The sequence below is a fragment of the Mus musculus genome, chromosome 9 (assembly GCF_000001635.26).
Source record: "Mus musculus strain C57BL/6J chromosome 9, GRCm38.p6 C57BL/6J".
Taxonomy (NCBI): domain Eukaryota; kingdom Metazoa; phylum Chordata; class Mammalia; order Rodentia; family Muridae; genus Mus; species Mus musculus.
The window spans coordinates 88,595,106-88,612,191 of record NC_000075.6 but is presented as its reverse complement, the minus strand read 5'-3'; the positions used below and the strand labels follow the sequence as shown (position 1 = coordinate 88,612,191).

Sequence of the window (17,086 nt, the reverse complement as noted above, 5' to 3'; positions counted from 1 at the left end):
TGCCTCCCGAGTGCTGGGATTAAAGGCGTGCGCCACCACGACCAACCCATCCACATTTTTTATAGGGTCTCTCACTGGCCAGAAGCTCACAGAAGGCTAGGCTGGTTAACCTCAAGCATCAGGCATTGCCTTTCTCTACCTCCCCAGATCCTCCAATGCAAGAAGGCTGCTCTTGTACAGCAAGCACTTTACAGACTAAGCTGTCCTCCAGCTTTGCCTTACCTCAGCCTGCTCTTCCAGAGGTCCTGAGTTCAATTACCAGCAAGCACATGGTGGCTCACAACCATCCGTAATGGGGATCTGATGCCCTCTTCTGGTGTGTCTGAAGACAGCAACAGTGTACTCATACACATAAAATATATAAATATCTTTAAAAAAAGAGAGAGAACTGTAAGAGCTCATGTTAGTACACTAGAATAGAAATATAACAGAATAAAATATCAAAGAGGGGGCTGGTGAGATGGCTCAGCAGGTAAGAGCACCCGACTGCTCTTCTGAAGGTCCTGAGTTCAAATCCCAGCAACCACATGGTGGCTCACAACCATCTGTAATGAGATCTGACACCCTCTTCTGGTGCATCTGAAGACAGCTACAGTGTACTTAGATATAATAATAAATAAATAAATCGGGGCTGGTGAGATGGCTCAGCAGATAAGAGCACCCGACTGCTCTTCCGAAGGTCCTGAGTTCAAATCCCAGCAACCACATGGTGGCTCACAACCATCCATAACGAGATCCGACTCCCTCTTCTGGTGTGTCTGAAGACAGCTACAGTGTACTTACATATAATAAATAAAATAAATAAATAAATCTTTAAAAATACATATATATATGTATATATATTCCAAATTCAAAACATTCCAGAAACTAGATAGTGACTTTATTGGTATGGGAATCAGGTTAAAATATGATTGCTAGTCTAATTGTTGACTCAAGGTGTAACCTGAAAGTCTGCACTTTGCACATTTAATTTGCATTTGACGAGCTAGATTCCAAGACATAATCACCAATATGGTTGCTCCTATCCTAAATGGTAGTTTAAATTTAAACAAACTTAATTTCATAAATTTTACATTTAAAACCATCTTCCTTGGCCCCATTAGCCACATGATAGTTGTGACTACGGCCCACACTTGAATAGTCCAGGGATAGGATACTTACTCATGGAAGAAAGTTCTGCCCAGCAGCATGTTTTCCAAAAACATGCTTTTCAAGCAGCTCTCTGTAGACTGCACATTAAGTTAGAATGCAGAGGGATAAGATACTAGAAATATGCATTTTGACAACTCTCTCTTGGCATTCTTATACAAGTTAAAGTTAGAGGAACATTCTATAATCATTCAAGATCTGATCTCTAGATGTCAAACTAATATAGAGCTAGGTGAATGTCAGACGTGGATAGGAAGTGACCCAGCTAATCTGCCATCAAGATATAAAGTGAATATAAATAAAATAAATAAATGAATGAAAAATAAATAAAATAGACTTTGAACAAGGGGAAAAAAGAAAATGAAAAAGAAAGAAATCAAATAAACCCCAGCCCCCAGTTCTTCCAGCCATGAAAATCAAAGCAAGTTGATTACAGGTGAAAATGCTATTGTTGGTGGAGCTGTTGGTGGAGTCTATGACAAGAGCACTATGTAGGATGGAGGAGGGCTAAGCCATAAGCCTCCAGCATTCAGCAGGTGTGCATTTGGTCACCCTTCTATTCTCTGATCCCATCTACCTCTGGTCCTCCAGGTGCCAGTGTGAGGATGAGATTTTACATCCAGTTTCAAGAATAAATTTCATTCCTGGAAGGACCAACTAAGAAGTCCATTCTCCTACAAACTTTAGACACCTCTTTTCTTTCCCAGGGATTTATTTTAGGATGAACTTCAATGAAAATGTCCCCATTGGGGCTGGAGGGATGGCTCAGTGGGTAAGGGCACTGACTGTTCTTCCAAACTTCCTTAATTCAAATCCAAGCAACCACATGGTGGCTCACAACCATCTGTAATGAGATCTGACGCCCACTTCTGATGTGTCTGAAGACAGCTACCATGTACTTACATATAACAATATATAAATCTAAAAACAAAAACAAAAACAAAAACAAAAACAAAAAACCCGAAAATGTCCCCATAGTCCTATAGGGAGTGGCACTATTAGAAGATATGGCCTTGTTGGAGTAGTTGTATCCTTTTGGGGGGAAGAGTGTCACTGGGGTTGGGCTTTGAGGTGTCAGCTGCTCAAGCCACATCCATATCTCTCTGTCTTCCTGCTGCCTGCTGATCCAGAGGTAGAACTCTCAACTCTTCTCCAGCACCATATCATGTGAATACCACCATGCTTCCCACCATGATGATAATGGACTAAACCTCTGAACTGTAAGTCAGCCCCTAGTTAAATCTTTTCCCTTTATGAGAGTTGCTGTCATCATGGTGCCTTCGGACAGCAATAGAAACCCTAATTAAGTCACTACTACTTCTTTGATTATTCTTTCCCTTTCAGATCTAAAAAATAAATAAATAAATAATTTTTAAAAGTTTCATTTTCTTTAAAAAGAACAATTAAAAGTTCAGCTCCATTATTTTATTTTATTTTATCAATTTCATCCCCATCTCTCTAGATTTTTATTTGTTTATTTCTGTACCACTCTCATAGCATCTCAGTGGTGGGCCTAATTTTCAGTGTAGTATTTGATTTTCCCCTCTTGGATCTTTTCTCCTGGTGCTCAGATTTCTAGTAGAAAATGGCTGCCAGGCAGTGGTGGCTCATGCCTTTACTACCAGCACTTGGGAGACAGAGGCAGGCTGATTTCTAAGTTCGAGGTCAACCTGGTCTACAAAGTGAGTTCCAGGACAGCCAGGGCTACACAGAGAAACCCTGTCTCGAAAAACAAAAACAAAAAAACAAAAAGAAGAAAAGAAAAGAAAGAGTAACACTCTTCCATTACTGGTGGGATTGCTAGCTGATTCAACCACTTTAGAAATCAATCTGGCCGTTAAACAGAAAATTTAAAATAGTTCTACCTGAAGATCCAGCTATACCATTTTTGGGTATATACCCCAAAGATGCCCCACCATAGCACAAGGACACATCCTCCACTGTTCACAGCAGCTATATTTATAATAGCCAGAATTGGAAAGAACCCAGATGTTAGATTACCTTCTACAGAGAAATGGATACAGAAAATGTGGTACATTTACACAATGGAATACTACTAAGCTATTAAATACAATGAATTCATTAGGCAATGAAATTCTTAGGCAAATGGGTGGAACTAGAAAATATTATCCTGAGTAAGGTAACCCAATCACAAAAGAACACACATGGTATACACTCACTGATAAGTGGGTATTAGCCCAGAACCTTGGAATACCCAAGATACAATTCACAGAGCACATGAAGGTCAAGAAGAAGGAAGACCAAAGTGTGGATGCTTCAGTCCTTCTTAGAAGGGGGGACAAAATACCCACAGGAGGAGATACAGAGACAAAGTGTGGAGCAAAGACTGAAGGAAAGGCCATCCAGAGTCTGCCCCACCTGGGGATCCACCCTATATACAGTCACCAAACCCAGATATTATTGTGGATGCCATCAAGTGCTTGCTGACAGGAGCCTAATATAGCTGTATACTGAGAATCTCTGCCAGAGCCTGACAAATACAGAGGTGGATACTCTCATCCAACCATTGGATTGAGAACAGGGTCCCCAATGGAGGAGGTAGAGAAAGGACCAAAGGACCTGAAGGGGTTTGCAGCCCCACAGGAAGAACAACAATATGAACCAACCAGTACCCCCCCCCCGAGCTCCCAGGGACTAAACCACCAACCAAAGAGTACACATGGAGGAACCCATGGCTCCAGCTGCATATGCAGCAGAGAATGGCCTTGTCAGACATCAATTGGAGAAAAGGCCCTTGGTCCTCTGAAGGCTCAATGCCCCAGTGTAGAGGAATGCCAGAGCAGGGAAGAGAGAGTGGGTGGGTTGGTGAGCAGGGGGTGTGGGATAGGGATTTTTCAGAGGGGAAACCAGGAAAGGGGATAACATTTGAAATGTAAATAAAGAAAATATCTAATAAAACAATGAAAAAAATTAAAAGTGGCAAGGGAAAAAGGCCAGATAGCATAGAAGTCAAACCTATCAGAATTGCACCTGACTTCTCAAAAGAGACGCCAAACACTATAAAGGTCTGGGCAGAAATCCTGCAACCTTTATAAAACCACAGGTGTCAACCTAGACTATACCCTCAAAACACACAATCAACATACATGGAGAGAACAAAATGTTTCAAGACAAATCCAAATTTGGGCAATATCTACCCACTAGTCCAGCCCTACAGAGCATACATACTAGAAGGACAATTCCAACCTATGAAGTATAACTCCATCCAAGAAAACACAAAATGTAATTCCATATCAACAAAAACAAGAAAATCACACACACACAAAAGCATTAACATAATCAACATCAAAATATGGAAAAAACAATGACTGGTCATTAACATCTCTCCCTATCAATGGACTCAATTTCCCAATAGGAAGACACAGGCTAATAGGATGTGAACCATATAATGCACCTCAACCTCTCATCAGGTGCTACTGTAATCTCTAGTGATACAGGAATTTTAGCAAACCAGGGAAACTGCTTGAGGGACCTACCTCAGGCCCCTCAAACAGAGTAATTCTCCAGCCTCAGTCAACCAATCCATTTGTCAATGGAGGACTATCCAACAGCTGCAGAGTGCAGCCCAGGACCACTTTTCAGCCTCCACAATATATACCCGTGGCTCCTCCTCAATCAGGCTACCTTAACCATTAAAGATCTTGATCCCAGTCCCCATCCCCCACTATCAACTCTTTGAGGTCCCACTAGCTTCTGGCATTCTGACATCCCCCAAAAAGCAAAGGGAAGCTGTAATATCCAAAATAAGTTGAAGACCACCTAGCGCCTTCCCCTCTGAAGTGACTCTCAGCAAAATGACTAAATCTACGGCTGCCAAAACCAAATGAGCTGTTCTCAGAAAAATAACCATAACAAGATAGCAGTTCCTAGGGAAATTCCCCCACCCCGCCCCACACTGAATTCTGAGAAAGATCACAAACTGCCCTGACCTTGATGAATAGCTGTGATGTTAATAGCTGTGACGTTAATAGCTGACCCATAAGTTCAAAATGTACTATTGCTTTGGTGATCAGATCATAACAACCCAGCGTGGGGGCAAACAAAATGAGTCACTAGGCCAAAGGTAGTCACTATGCAAACCAACCAATGCCTGAAAAGGTTACTTGCTAAACCAATGAGAATAAGCCAGCTACCCTGTTGCCCAAATCTGCCCCTTACGAGGTATAAAAAGTGTCTTCTTTCTTTGTTCTCAGTCTCTCCTCTGGCCTGTGTGCTTAGAGGGGGGTCCCCAGCTTGTTGGATCAATAAAACTCTGCTTGCAGTTTGCAGCAATGAGAGTCTCTGTGGTCTTTGTGAGTGAGGGTCTTTGACGAACTCCAACAGAGCAAAATGCAGAAGCACAGTTAACGTCTCCCTCCAGGCCGCAGAGAGGTCGCTCACTAGACCCTGACAGACAGTAGCTTGTCCAGCACATTACACACTCACTGCTGTATCTGCACCCATGGGACACTGATTGAGGGTCCTTGGTGCTTCAGCCTCCCCTGCTTTCTTCTCACGATGGCACCCTAGGTTCACCCTAGGTGAACACTCAGTCATGCCAACAGGTGAAAAGATGAATACCCTTAAATCTCCCCAACTGCCTCTGGTGCATCCTGGGAGTGGTTTTTAAAGGAATCTACTCTCAGGCCCAGTTTCCTTCTGTATACAACTTGTAGGAAGAGAGACGGTCTCTCCAAATATAATTAAAATAACATCCTCTTCTTCATTCCACGTCTCTCTGACACCTAAACCTATTCTAAACCAGTCTCCATTGCAGGCATCAGAGATGACCAAACTAGGCTGCTTGAATCTGGAAACCGCACAGGCCCATCACTCCTCAAAGGTTCACAGAGAGCTCAATTTGTCCAAAGTTCACTGAAGTTCATGGTCTCTAAAATACTTTTGGGCTAAAACTCTGTATAGTGTATTATTAAGTGGAAAACTAGGCAGGGCCCTCACTCAAAACCTGCTTACCTGATCTCAAATCCCTTCTACACTCCTTTGAAGCTTCGTTCTTCAAGTTCACACAACCTAGAGTCCTTGGGAAGAGGGAACCTCAACTGGGAAAATGACCTCCACCACCAGATTGGCCTGTGGGCAAGCCAGTAGGCAAGTCTGTGGTTCATTTTCTCAAGTACTGATTCACGAAGGAGGGCCCATCTCCCTTTGGGCAGTGGTGCTGGGCTACTGGTCCTAGGTATTGGAAGAAAGCAGGCTCATCAAGTCATGAGAAGCAGGCAGGTAGATAGAATTCTTCCTTGGCCTGTGCACCAGTTCCTGTCTCCAGGTCCTTGCCTTGAATTCCTTCCCTGACTTCTCTGAATGATGTGCTACAGCATGTAGCATGAATTAATCCTTTCCTCCCCGAGTTCATTTTGCTCATGGTGTTCTACCACAGCAACAGAAATCCTAAGGTAACTCCCTGTCTACAGGGTAGCTTAATGTCATTATACTTCCCTGAGTACCTATGGACTCCAGCATTCGGGGCACTACTGGAAACCTTCCACAGTTCAGTTTCTTAACCCAGACGATCATATTACCATGAGTCTATCTCTGCCTTGCCGAGATCTGGACAGGAATGGGTACAGTAGCATCTATCCCTTCCAAACCACATTTCATCAGAACTCTATACTCTTACCACAATTTCCTCCCTGGCCCAAACTAAAAGATCAGCACCGGTTTTATTGTGAGGTTCTTGCCCTCACCCTCACTATAGATACAGGAAATCCATGTTTACTGCTAAAAGACTATCCCCAGTAACTCTAGGAGGCCAAGAGGTTCAACAATACAGAAACAGTGAAATGTACCTGGAGCAGTTGTATTTTAACACCATTAAGCCCTACATCTGCTGACTTGCACCCAAGAAGGAACCTGTTGCTTTAACATCAACAAATCCAGATGAGTAAATCAAAAACAAAGATGCCAGTGATGTGGGCCAGCAAAGAATAACAAGAAGGGTTGGTGGGACTTTAAAACCAATGTCTGGTTGTGACCATCCTGCTTGCTTCCATTTCTAGAGGTACACACGGCCATCTCACTCCTTGCATTTGGTTCCTGAAGTTTTAACCTGTCAATTCGTTTGTTCTAAGGTTCAACAGTTCTACTCCAGAGAAAACTTCAACAAGGATTTCAACAGTTGCTACATAACATGCCACTTCCTTTAGCCTACTACACAATACAATGTGGGTCTTCTATCACAACAGCTAGGTAGGACAGACACTATGAGACACTGTTGTGTGACGGACTTTTCCTGAGAACAAGCACATGTCTACTCTCTCACAAAGCTTTTGGTGACAGACCAAAGCTGTGAGCATACATTTTTTTGCAACCCACTTTTAATAAGGTCCTACCTCTCCTCTAGTCCTCCACCCAGCAGAGGTAGTAGAAAAAAAAAGTTATTAGGATACAAGAGAAGCAGACCAGGTCAGCAATAGTTCTTTGGGGGAGAGCTTGATCTTCTTTGCATCAGTTTGTTCCTATAGCAAACACCAAATATGATTTATCAGCTGCATACCAGTCCTCTAGGCAAGCAGACACCAGGATGTTGTAGTTCAGTCCTGGAGAACCCTCCAGGCTTGCCAACCGTCCTAAGGTGAGGCCTCAGAGGCACCTGGAGGAGAGAGGTAGATGGGATCAGAGAATAGACCTGAGATCAACTGCACACCTCCTGAATGCTGGTGGCTTATGGCTTAGCCCTCCTCCATCGTACATAGCTGTTTTGACATTGGCCAGCTCCCCTAACCAAAATATCCACACACATAAATAACTTGCTTTGATTTTCATAGCTGGAAGAATTAGGGGCTGGGTTTATTTGATTTCTTTCTTTTTCCCCTTGTTCAAAGTCAATTTTATTTATTTTTCATTTATTTATTTATTTATTTTATATTCATTTTATATCCTGATGGCAGTTAAGCTGGATCACTTCCTATCCTTGTCTGAAACTCACCTAGCTCTGTATTAGTTTGACATCTAGAGAGCAGATCTTGGATGTTTGTAGAATGTTCCTCTAACTTTAACTTGTATAAGAATGCCAGGGGAGAGTTGTCAAAATGCGTATTTCCAGTATCTTATCCCTCTGCATTCTAACTTAATGTGCAGTCTACAGAGAGCTGCTTGAAAATCATGTTTTGGAAAACATGCTGCCGGGCAGAACTTTCTTCCATGAGTAAGTGTTCTATCCCTGGACTATTCAAGTGTGGCCCATAGTCACAGCTGTTGTGTGGCTAATGGGGCCAAGGAAGATGGTTTTAAATGGAAATTTAAGTTTCCTTAAATGTGAACTACCATTTGGGATTGGAACGGTTGTACTGGAGAGTATGTCTTGGAATCTAACTACTTGGCTCCAAACCAAACACACAGCAGCAATTCGGATCTAGTGTGAAATGCAGACTTCTAGGTCACACCTTGAGACAACTAGACCAGCATGCACATTTTGACCTGATTCCTGCACAACCCACATAACGGTAAAATCTCTACAATATTCTGGAATCCTGTGCTGCCTCAGTTTACAATTCTGATGGCCCACTGGACAAATGTAGCCAAATGTTGTATCTAAAATTTAACAAAAGGGAAGGTTGCTCAGCAGTTTAAAGCAGCTAATTGCTCTTCTAGAGGACTTGGATTCAATTTCCAGCCCCCATATGGTGGCTCACAACCACCACTCTCTAGTCCCAGGGATTCTGACACCTTCTTCTGGCCTCCGCAGTCACACTGCATCTGCATGGCACACAGACATACAAGCAGTCAAAACACCAGTTCACGTCCAAATATATATATATATACATTTATATATGTGTGTGTGTGTGTGTGTATGTGTGTATGTGTGTGTGTGTATATATATATGTGTATATATATATATATATGTATGTATATATATATATAAATGTAACACAAGCAAAACTACATCATCCTCTTTTTCTTGATCTCAGAGTTCTGTGAGTCACTGGGGCCATCATTCTCTTCCCTACCAGGGTCCACTCTGTCTCTTTTCTGTTCCTGCTGTACATCACCACTGCCTACCAACAGCAGGCTTTGATGACATGGTTATGAGGCTGAAAGCACATTAATTTCGAGACATTATTTAGCTCAGATCTCCATGAAATTACTATGACCATATGGGGGCTGGAAATTGACTCCAAGGGGGAGGGCATAGGGGCCTTTCGAGGCCAGCCTTTTCTACAGAGTGAGTTCCAGGACAGCCAGGGCTACACAGAGAAACCCTGTTTCAGAAAACAAACAAAAAAATGTAAATGAAGAAAATATCTAATTAAAAAATTGGAAAAAGGAAAAAAAAGAAAAAGAAAAAAAACTAATTCTAAATCCAGAGAAATTTGAAGTTTTAAAATGAATAAAAATCTTTATGAATTCTAAAAAAAAAAAAAGAAAGAAAGAAAAAGAAATTACTATGCCAAAGTACCCAAGAAAAGCAACTTAAGGGGCCGGGCGTGGTGGTGCACACCTTTAATCCCAGCACTTGGGAGGCAGAGGCAGGTGGATTTCTGAGTTCGAGGGCAGTCTGGTCTACAAAGTGAGTTCCAGGACAGCCAGGGCTATACAGAGAAACCCTGTCTGGGAAAAAAAAAAGCAACTTAAGGAAGCATTTATTTTGGCTCCTGTTTTTAAGGGTATAATCTACCAATTAGGAGAAAGGGTGGTGGCAAAACATAGCTCACTTTGTGGCAGCAGGAGTGAGAAGCAATTGGTCACTTCGCCTCCACAGTTAGGAGTGAACACTGATGCCCAGCTAGCTTTCCCTTGTTTTCAGTGTTATTCTGTCTGAGACTCCCCCGCCCCAGAGGATGATGCCATCCATATTTGGGGTGATCTCTCCCTCTTCAACTTCTCTGGAAACACCCTCACTGAATCTCACACATACACCTGTATCTATATCCTCTATCTATATCTTCCATATCCTACCAAGTTGACAATGAACATTTGCCAGCCCTGTGGTGGAAACTTTAAGAAGCAGCTGAGCAAGCTATCAGGTCAGTGGAGGCGCACTCTTGAAGGAGACTCTGGAGCGCTGGTTTCTTTCTCTTTGTTTTCATTTCCTGACCATGAGGTGAGTGCTTTTGCTCTGCTAGGCACTTCCAAAATGACCTCCAGCCTTACCATGGGCCCAAAGCAATGGAGAGTCCAGTTATGGGCTAGAACCTTCAAACCATGAACCAAAAGGATTCTTTTCTCTGACAAAAGTTGATTATCTGAATCAGTGGTTCTCGACCTTCCTAATTCTGCAGCCTTTTAATACAGTTCCTCAGGTTGTACTGATCCTCCAACCACAAAATTATCTTCACTCTTAATTCATAATTTTGCTAGTTATATGTCATAATATAAATATTTTGTAGCTATAGGTTTGTCAATGGGGTCTCAACTCATAGGTTGAGAACCACTGATCTGAATTCTCTTGTTATTGTGATGAAAGCTAACACATAAGATCAAAAATACATACTAAAAATCATTTTGAAGAAAGCATTCTGGGCTGGAGAGATGGATCAGCGGTTAAGAGCAAAGACTGCTCTTCTGAAGGTCCTGAGTTCAAGTCCCAGCAACCACATGGTGGCTCACAACCATCTGTAATGAGATCTGATGCCCTCTTCTGGGGTGTTGTTTAGACAGCTACAGTGTACTTACATATAATAAATAAATTTAATTAAAAAAAAAACCTGTGCACAAAAGCTGGAGTGGTGGCATGTGCTTTTAATCCCAGCACTGCTGAGGCAGAGATGGGATGAGCCCTAGGGACTGCTGGCCAGCCAGCTGTACCTAATTCCTGAGCTTCGGGCCGAAGAGAAATCCTGTCTCAGAAAACAAGATGAGGGCACTCTGGAGGCTGAGACAGGCAGACCTGTCTGAGTTAAAGACTCCATGGTCTACACAGGGAGCTACAGGACAACTAGAGCTACATGGTAAGACCTTGTCTCACACCTAACACACACACACACACACACACACACACACACATACCCCAAAAAAAGAAAGAAAGAAAGAAAGAAAGAAAGAAAGAAAGAAAGAAAGAAAGAAAGAAAGAAAGAAAGGAAGCATTCATCTAATGACCTTAAAAAGCTAATACTGTGGCTATGGAGATGGCTCAACAAAGCATTGGCTTTGCAAGCCCATGGACTCGAGTTTGATTCCCAGAACTACATAAAAATGACGTTAGTTGTGGTCCATGCTTATAACTTCTGAGCTGGAAGGAAGAAACAGAAGGATCTCCTAGACTGTGCTCAGCCAGTCTAGCCTGATTCCTGAGCTCCAGATCAGTAAGAGGCCCCATCTCAAAGGAAATAAATGGAGCTCTTCAGAGTAACACCTAAGGCTGCCCTTCAGCCTCTGCATGCATGTGTGTACCTGGGCACATAGATTTAAAAAGAACCAAATTAAGACCACAGGCTTGAAATGTAGCCCAGAGGCACAGTCCTTAACCAGATGCTGTGACAAGCTTTTACCATGTGATTCTATTCCCTACCTTCTTTCTATGGCAAACCTTATGTGATGTTCTTACCCAAACGGCTTTTATTCACTTATCATCATTACTACTGCATGTGTGCATGATGTTTGTGTTGACCCACATACCACGGTTAAAATATGGTGATCAGAGGACAGCTCTGTGGAGTTTATTCTCCCTTCCATCTCTACATGCGTTTCAGGGATTGAACTGAGTTCACCTCATTTTCATGGCAAGCACCTTTTTCCAATAAGTCATCTCACTAGCCCTGTTTGCACTAATTCTTAAATTCTGCCTGGTCAGACTGGATGGAAGTTCCATACTGACTGCTTCAGGAACATCAAAGACTTTGGTGTGGGGGCTGGTGAGATGGCTCAGCTGGTAAGAGCACTGACTGCTCTTCTATAAGGTCCTGAGTTCAAATCCCAGCATAAAATAAGTCAACCTTGCCATAAAATAAATAAAGGACAATTGGTGGCTTTTGACCTGCTGCCTCCTCTGTGAAACAGAATGTTTAACTTCTGAGGATATTGACAGTATAACTGTCCCTAAAGACTGGTAGTGAGAGGGGTGGGACTGGGGTGGAGGTTGGACCTGGCTGGGCACCCAAGCAGGCGTTGGATATCAAGCACCGGACAGTGTGGCCCTCTGAAGACCAGCAGCATCCCCAGAGTGCATGAAGGATAAATGCGTGGCTTTTCCGTTTCACCTGCGTAGTTCTGCCCTTCCCCAGCGCGGCTGCCACCGGGTTAGAGTTGGGGTGAGGTCAAGGCTACTCCTGGCTGCCAACCTTCTCGAAGCAGGCGATGCCACGCCTGCAACTGCGGCAGTTCGTTTGAATTTTGGCGCCACTCCCACTCCACGTCGAGCTAAGCCGCCTGCCAGACTGGGAAGAGACCGGTGGCGGAGAGCCAGCGGGAGCGCGCGCAGCAACGGAGACACACGCGGCTGGCGGGCGGGCGGGCGGCGCGCACCAAGCCGGAACAGCCTGGAAGAAAAGACCCACAGCGTTTCCACGCCTTGTTTCAGGAACGGCCACGCCCCCACGTGTCTCGCGTCCAATCGGTGCCAGAGGGAGGGGCAGCCTTGCTCTCGCTCCACTGAAACTATAAAGGGACCTGCGGGGAAAGCTGTAGGTTACTCTTTTAGGCCGCCCAGTGACCAAGCAAAATGTGGGGTTGCAGAGTAAATACAGATGCTCTGGTTCTGCGGAGCAGCCCTCGGGACTTGAGCTTAGGGTATGGGTGTAAACTACCTGGGAGAAGTGCGCAGCAGCAAAAGAGATTTCGGGATTGGAGCTTAGGTCCCGTCCCTGGGAGATTGGAACTGGGCGGCCTGGCTGAAGGTCACTTGCTTTCTGGTTCCTTAGTCCCAGTTTGGGTGGGTTCTTACACAGCAGGGTTTGCAGAAAAATATGCAAGGCTTTTTATGCTGTTTGGAAGGTTCGGGTGACACCTAGGTGACATCCGATTATATGCACATGAATCCTTTCACAGGGACCATGGCTCATCATTCTTAACATCCTCGAAGCAGTTGCAAAAAGATAAAAAGGTAAGGGAGATACAGCTTAGTTTTCTAATTGAAGTATTAGAGCAATAGGAAGTGGTGTGTGATGCTTAAAATGTGTTTCTTTTCATTAGATGAAGGGGAGCCCAAAGCTTCCGACAGAATTCATAACAGAAAATAACTTGATTAAAGCCTGACTCTTTTAAAAGGTATGTATGAAATCTAGATTTACATTTTTGCCAGCATACATTTTTACTGTTGGTGCAAAGAGAATCAGCTTTCCGGAAATGTACTGTTAAATAGTCCTGGCCCAACACAGCAGCTTCTCCTACTCTGGCCTTTCTAAGTTGGAGTGGCTGCAGTGAATGTAGTGAATGTACAAATTGATTGTACAAACAGTTGTGAGACGTACCGGGTCTGAACAGTGATGGACTACATCCCGAAGATGATGACCTGAAGACAGATACAGCGTCTGAGAGAAGACCATTGTGTTTAAGTGAAGTTTAAGTCTTGTTTGTTACGCAGTTCTTTCTCATAGCATGTCATGGTACCTCTTTCTGCAATGAAACCTGACCAGTGAGATGCCAGCCTGCCTGTGAAGATCCTGCAGCAGAAGTGCATGTGAGTGGTGCTCTGTTTTGTTTTCTGCTGAGCTTACTGTCGTTGGTCTAGTCTATGATGATCCTATCCCGAACCTGAATTCCTGTTGAAAGACCATACTTACGGATCTGGCTTCTGAGATGGACCATTGCAAAGGACTATTGTGTTCTTCTTTAATGTTGGCAGTAATGTGATGCCTGTTTTTTGTTTGTTTGTTTGTTTGTTTTGTTTTTATATTTTAGGACCAGTGACACTAGACTTCTTGCAAATGAACACTAGATATGGTAACATCCAGAAAAGGCAGAGACAAGAAAATTCACAGTCTGAGTACTGGGGTGTTTGAGATGGGGTCTATCTACATGTCTCTAGCTGTCCCTATGTAGTGAACGGGACAGCATCTGGTATGACCTGCAGAGTTGATTCCTGTATGTTTTTTTGTGGGCTGTATGTAAATGGATTGTTTTTGACAATCCATTCGACCATGTTCTCTGCTGTGACAGTCATGGGGTCATGGGTGAGCTGGTGACAGACACACCTGTACAGACTGAGCAGAGTGAATGCAATCCTGACTATAAAGCAGCAGGTCACTATTTTTGTGATTGTAAAATTGGTTATGAGCCATTTCCATATTCATCTGACAGTGGTTGCTTGGGAGTGCTGCAATAAGCATTCAGTAGCAAATATTTCTTCAGGTTTTATTTTTAATGCTGAAAAAAATAAGTTTATTATAATTTATTTTATTTGACAATCTAGGAATTTTGGGCCCATCAGCAGTTCCAGTGCAATTTTGGATGCAATTGGGAATTCAGGAATTTCAATGGAGCTGTTAGCATAGGGGACCTTATAGGTCAAATTCATGCACACTTTCAATAGCACGTGTGAGGGGATCTCTCTAAAATTGACCTCGTTGGTTCCATTCTCCGCAAACTAACCTGGACTGCTCCACATGGCCTTTCTTGTTCCTGATGTTGATGCATGTTCTCCTTTTACAATAAATTCATGACCATTAGAAGACAATGATTTCACATACATAGCATCAGGGCCTTCACAGCCGCTGTAGGCTTTCTCCACTCCATCCATTATGTTCTTATAAAATCCTGTTTGATCCCAGAGGAACTTTAGTAGTTTCCTGTCCAGGCCTAGACTCGGCCTGCTTGTACCTTGCCTCCGAGGAAGTGCTTTTCAGGATTTTTGTGTCAGCAGACTGATTAACCAGAGTGTCCTGTTACATGTTCCACTTCCATGGTAATTGAGTTTTCAAAGTTGGTGAGCTACGTGCACTAATGCCAATCTCCTTATTAGGACGATTGTGCACATGATCAGGTTTCCCTGTGAAATTGTCACACAATGCCTTGATTACATTTGTCCAGCCCTCCCAAGTGCTAAAACTAAGTGGGCTGTCAGTGATAGCTTTCACTTCTAAGTTCTTACTGGTGCATACTTCCATTTTCCTTTGAGGTAACTGGCAAGGGTTGAACTTCCTTCGTTTTTTTGAGACAGTGTCTCAAAATTGACCTGGTACTCAACTATAGAGATGGCTGGCCTCAGTTTATAGATTAAGGAAAAGGCTGCCATGCCTAACCTTAGAATACTCTGCTACTAAATTGCCTGTCGTCAGTTTGTTACCAGCCTTTACAAAGTAGTGCCAGTGTTCCTGGTTGGGAATAAATTTTTGGTTTTTGTGGTTTGAAATTCTTACACTAGTCCAGAGTGCCCTTGTCCAAACTTTGTACTGAAAGTGTTTTAACACTTAGCCTTTTTCTTTTTTCTTAGTTCTGTTTTGTTTTTGTCCAAGAACTCTGTAGATCAGGCTGCCCTTGAACTCAGAGATTCCCCCACCTCCCAAATGCTGGGATTAAAAGCATGTGTCACCACAGCTCAGCCGTCTGCCTAGTTTATCACTAATTCAAGGTCTACAGTTTTCATAATTAGTGGGAAGAATCTACTTGGGTTTTTGTTTCCCCCTGTAATTAAGTTTTCCTGGTATCATTGATGAGATGGACTTAATTTCTTCACAGGAAACCTAGCTACCTTTGAAAAATGAGTTGGCTGTAACTATGTAGTTCTTTATGGGTTCTCTGTACCATGTTTGGGTGCAGTTGAAACACGTCTAGTTGGTAATCTCTAGCTTATGTTTACACTGACAGTCACGATCCCTTGGTTCCATGTGTTATTTACTTATTCTTATTTCTTTAGGATGTTAAAAAAGTTTTCATAGCTGGGCATGGTTGCTCACACCTTTAATCCCAGCACTCAGCAGTCAGCAGAGGCAGTTGGATCTCTGATTTCCAAGGCCAATCGCCAGAGGCAGAGGCAGGCGGATTTCTGAGTTCGAGGCCAGCCTGGTCTACAAAGTGAGTTCCAGGACAGCCAGGACTATACAGAGAAAACTTGTCTCAAAAAACAAAAACAAAAGTTTTCATTTGATACTCTGCCTTTTTTTTCTTTTTTGGCTTTGTGTTTCTATGCATGTTGACTTCTGCAAACTCTAGCTCTGCTTTTGCTGTATCACATGTTATTTGTTGTCTCCTTTTTAATTGAAGAAATAGGAATTTCTCTTTAGTTTCTTGCTTAATTCACTGGCTATTCAAGAGTAACTGAATTTCCATGGAAAATAGGGAAACAACTCGAGTCTAAGGCAGGAAGATCACTTGAGCCCAGTCAAAGGTTCATTGATTGATAAATCTCACAGACCCAAAACAGGGTGAGATGCTGTAAATTACTTCGAAACAAAACTGGTATGGCCCACATCTACACCTTTAGCCTCAGCGAGGCAGTTGGATCTCTGATTTCCAAGGCCAATCTCCAGAGCAAGTTTCAGGACAGGGCTACACAGAGACACATTGCAGGGGTTGTCTAAGAAGAAATGTAAGGCTTGCTAGCCTTTTACCCAGGCTGACAAAGTTAAAGGCAAGGCAGTGTTGGGAAATGATCTGACCTCTTTCTGCAGTCTTTTCTGCTTATTTCCTTGCCTTCTAATGGGTCTTTCAATATATTTACTTGATATAGTCCAAGTTATTATGTATTTTATATATTAACAAGTACTAGTCTCCCAAGGAGCCCAGAGATAAGCCATGTCTCTATTCTCTTTGTAAATACAGGTACAGGATGCTGAAGAAAACCAAAAGCAACGTAATATAAATAATATAAATAGAATATAAATAGAAAACACAAGTGAAAATTTTCTTTATTGCTTGATTACTTTGGAAGAGGGCCTCACTGTGTAGACCTGGAGCTCACTTAGATCAAACTGGCCTTAGGAATTTATGGCAATCCCACCTCCCAACTGTAAATTACAGGCAGGTGTCAGCATCCTGGCAAAGAATCCTTCCTGTTAGAGGATTATACAGATTGAGTCCATCCAATTGAACTTCAGGGAACACA

The 17,086-nt window shown here is 42.9% G+C and overlaps 2 long non-coding RNA genes, 1 other non-coding gene and 1 pseudogene across 4 annotated transcripts in view; 2 read left to right on the top strand and 2 right to left on the bottom strand.

The window, feature by feature from the left end:
• Gm26567 overlaps positions 1-12,552 on the bottom strand; it is a 37,464-nt gene extending 24,912 nt beyond the window's left edge. The window contains exons 1-3 of one of the 2 annotated variants that reach the window (XR_870979.3): positions 12,306-12,552; positions 7,664-7,759; positions 223-368 (exon numbers count right to left, since the gene is read on the bottom strand). This is a non-coding gene — a long non-coding RNA (predicted gene, 26567). Of the gene's footprint in view, positions 1-222; positions 369-4,094; positions 6,343-7,663; positions 7,760-12,305 lie in introns of those variants that run through there. The other variant, XR_870980.3, reaches the window with a different exon arrangement.
• Positions 12,553-12,948: 396 nt separating this feature from the next.
• 9430037G07Rik (RIKEN cDNA 9430037G07 gene) lies at positions 12,949-16,867 on the top strand. Its single transcript, NR_040766.1, has 5 exons — positions 12,949-12,976; positions 13,093-13,147; positions 13,237-13,311; positions 13,628-13,723; positions 13,945-16,867. It is a non-coding gene; the product is annotated as an RIKEN cDNA 9430037G07 gene (long non-coding RNA).
• Positions 13,773-13,844, top strand: LOC115487271. Its single transcript, XR_003948456.1, has one exon. It is a non-coding gene; the product is annotated as a small nucleolar RNA SNORD50 (small nucleolar RNA).
• Gm29603 (predicted gene 29603) lies at positions 14,389-14,842 on the bottom strand (annotated as a pseudogene).
• Positions 16,868-17,086: the final 219 nt, after the last annotated feature.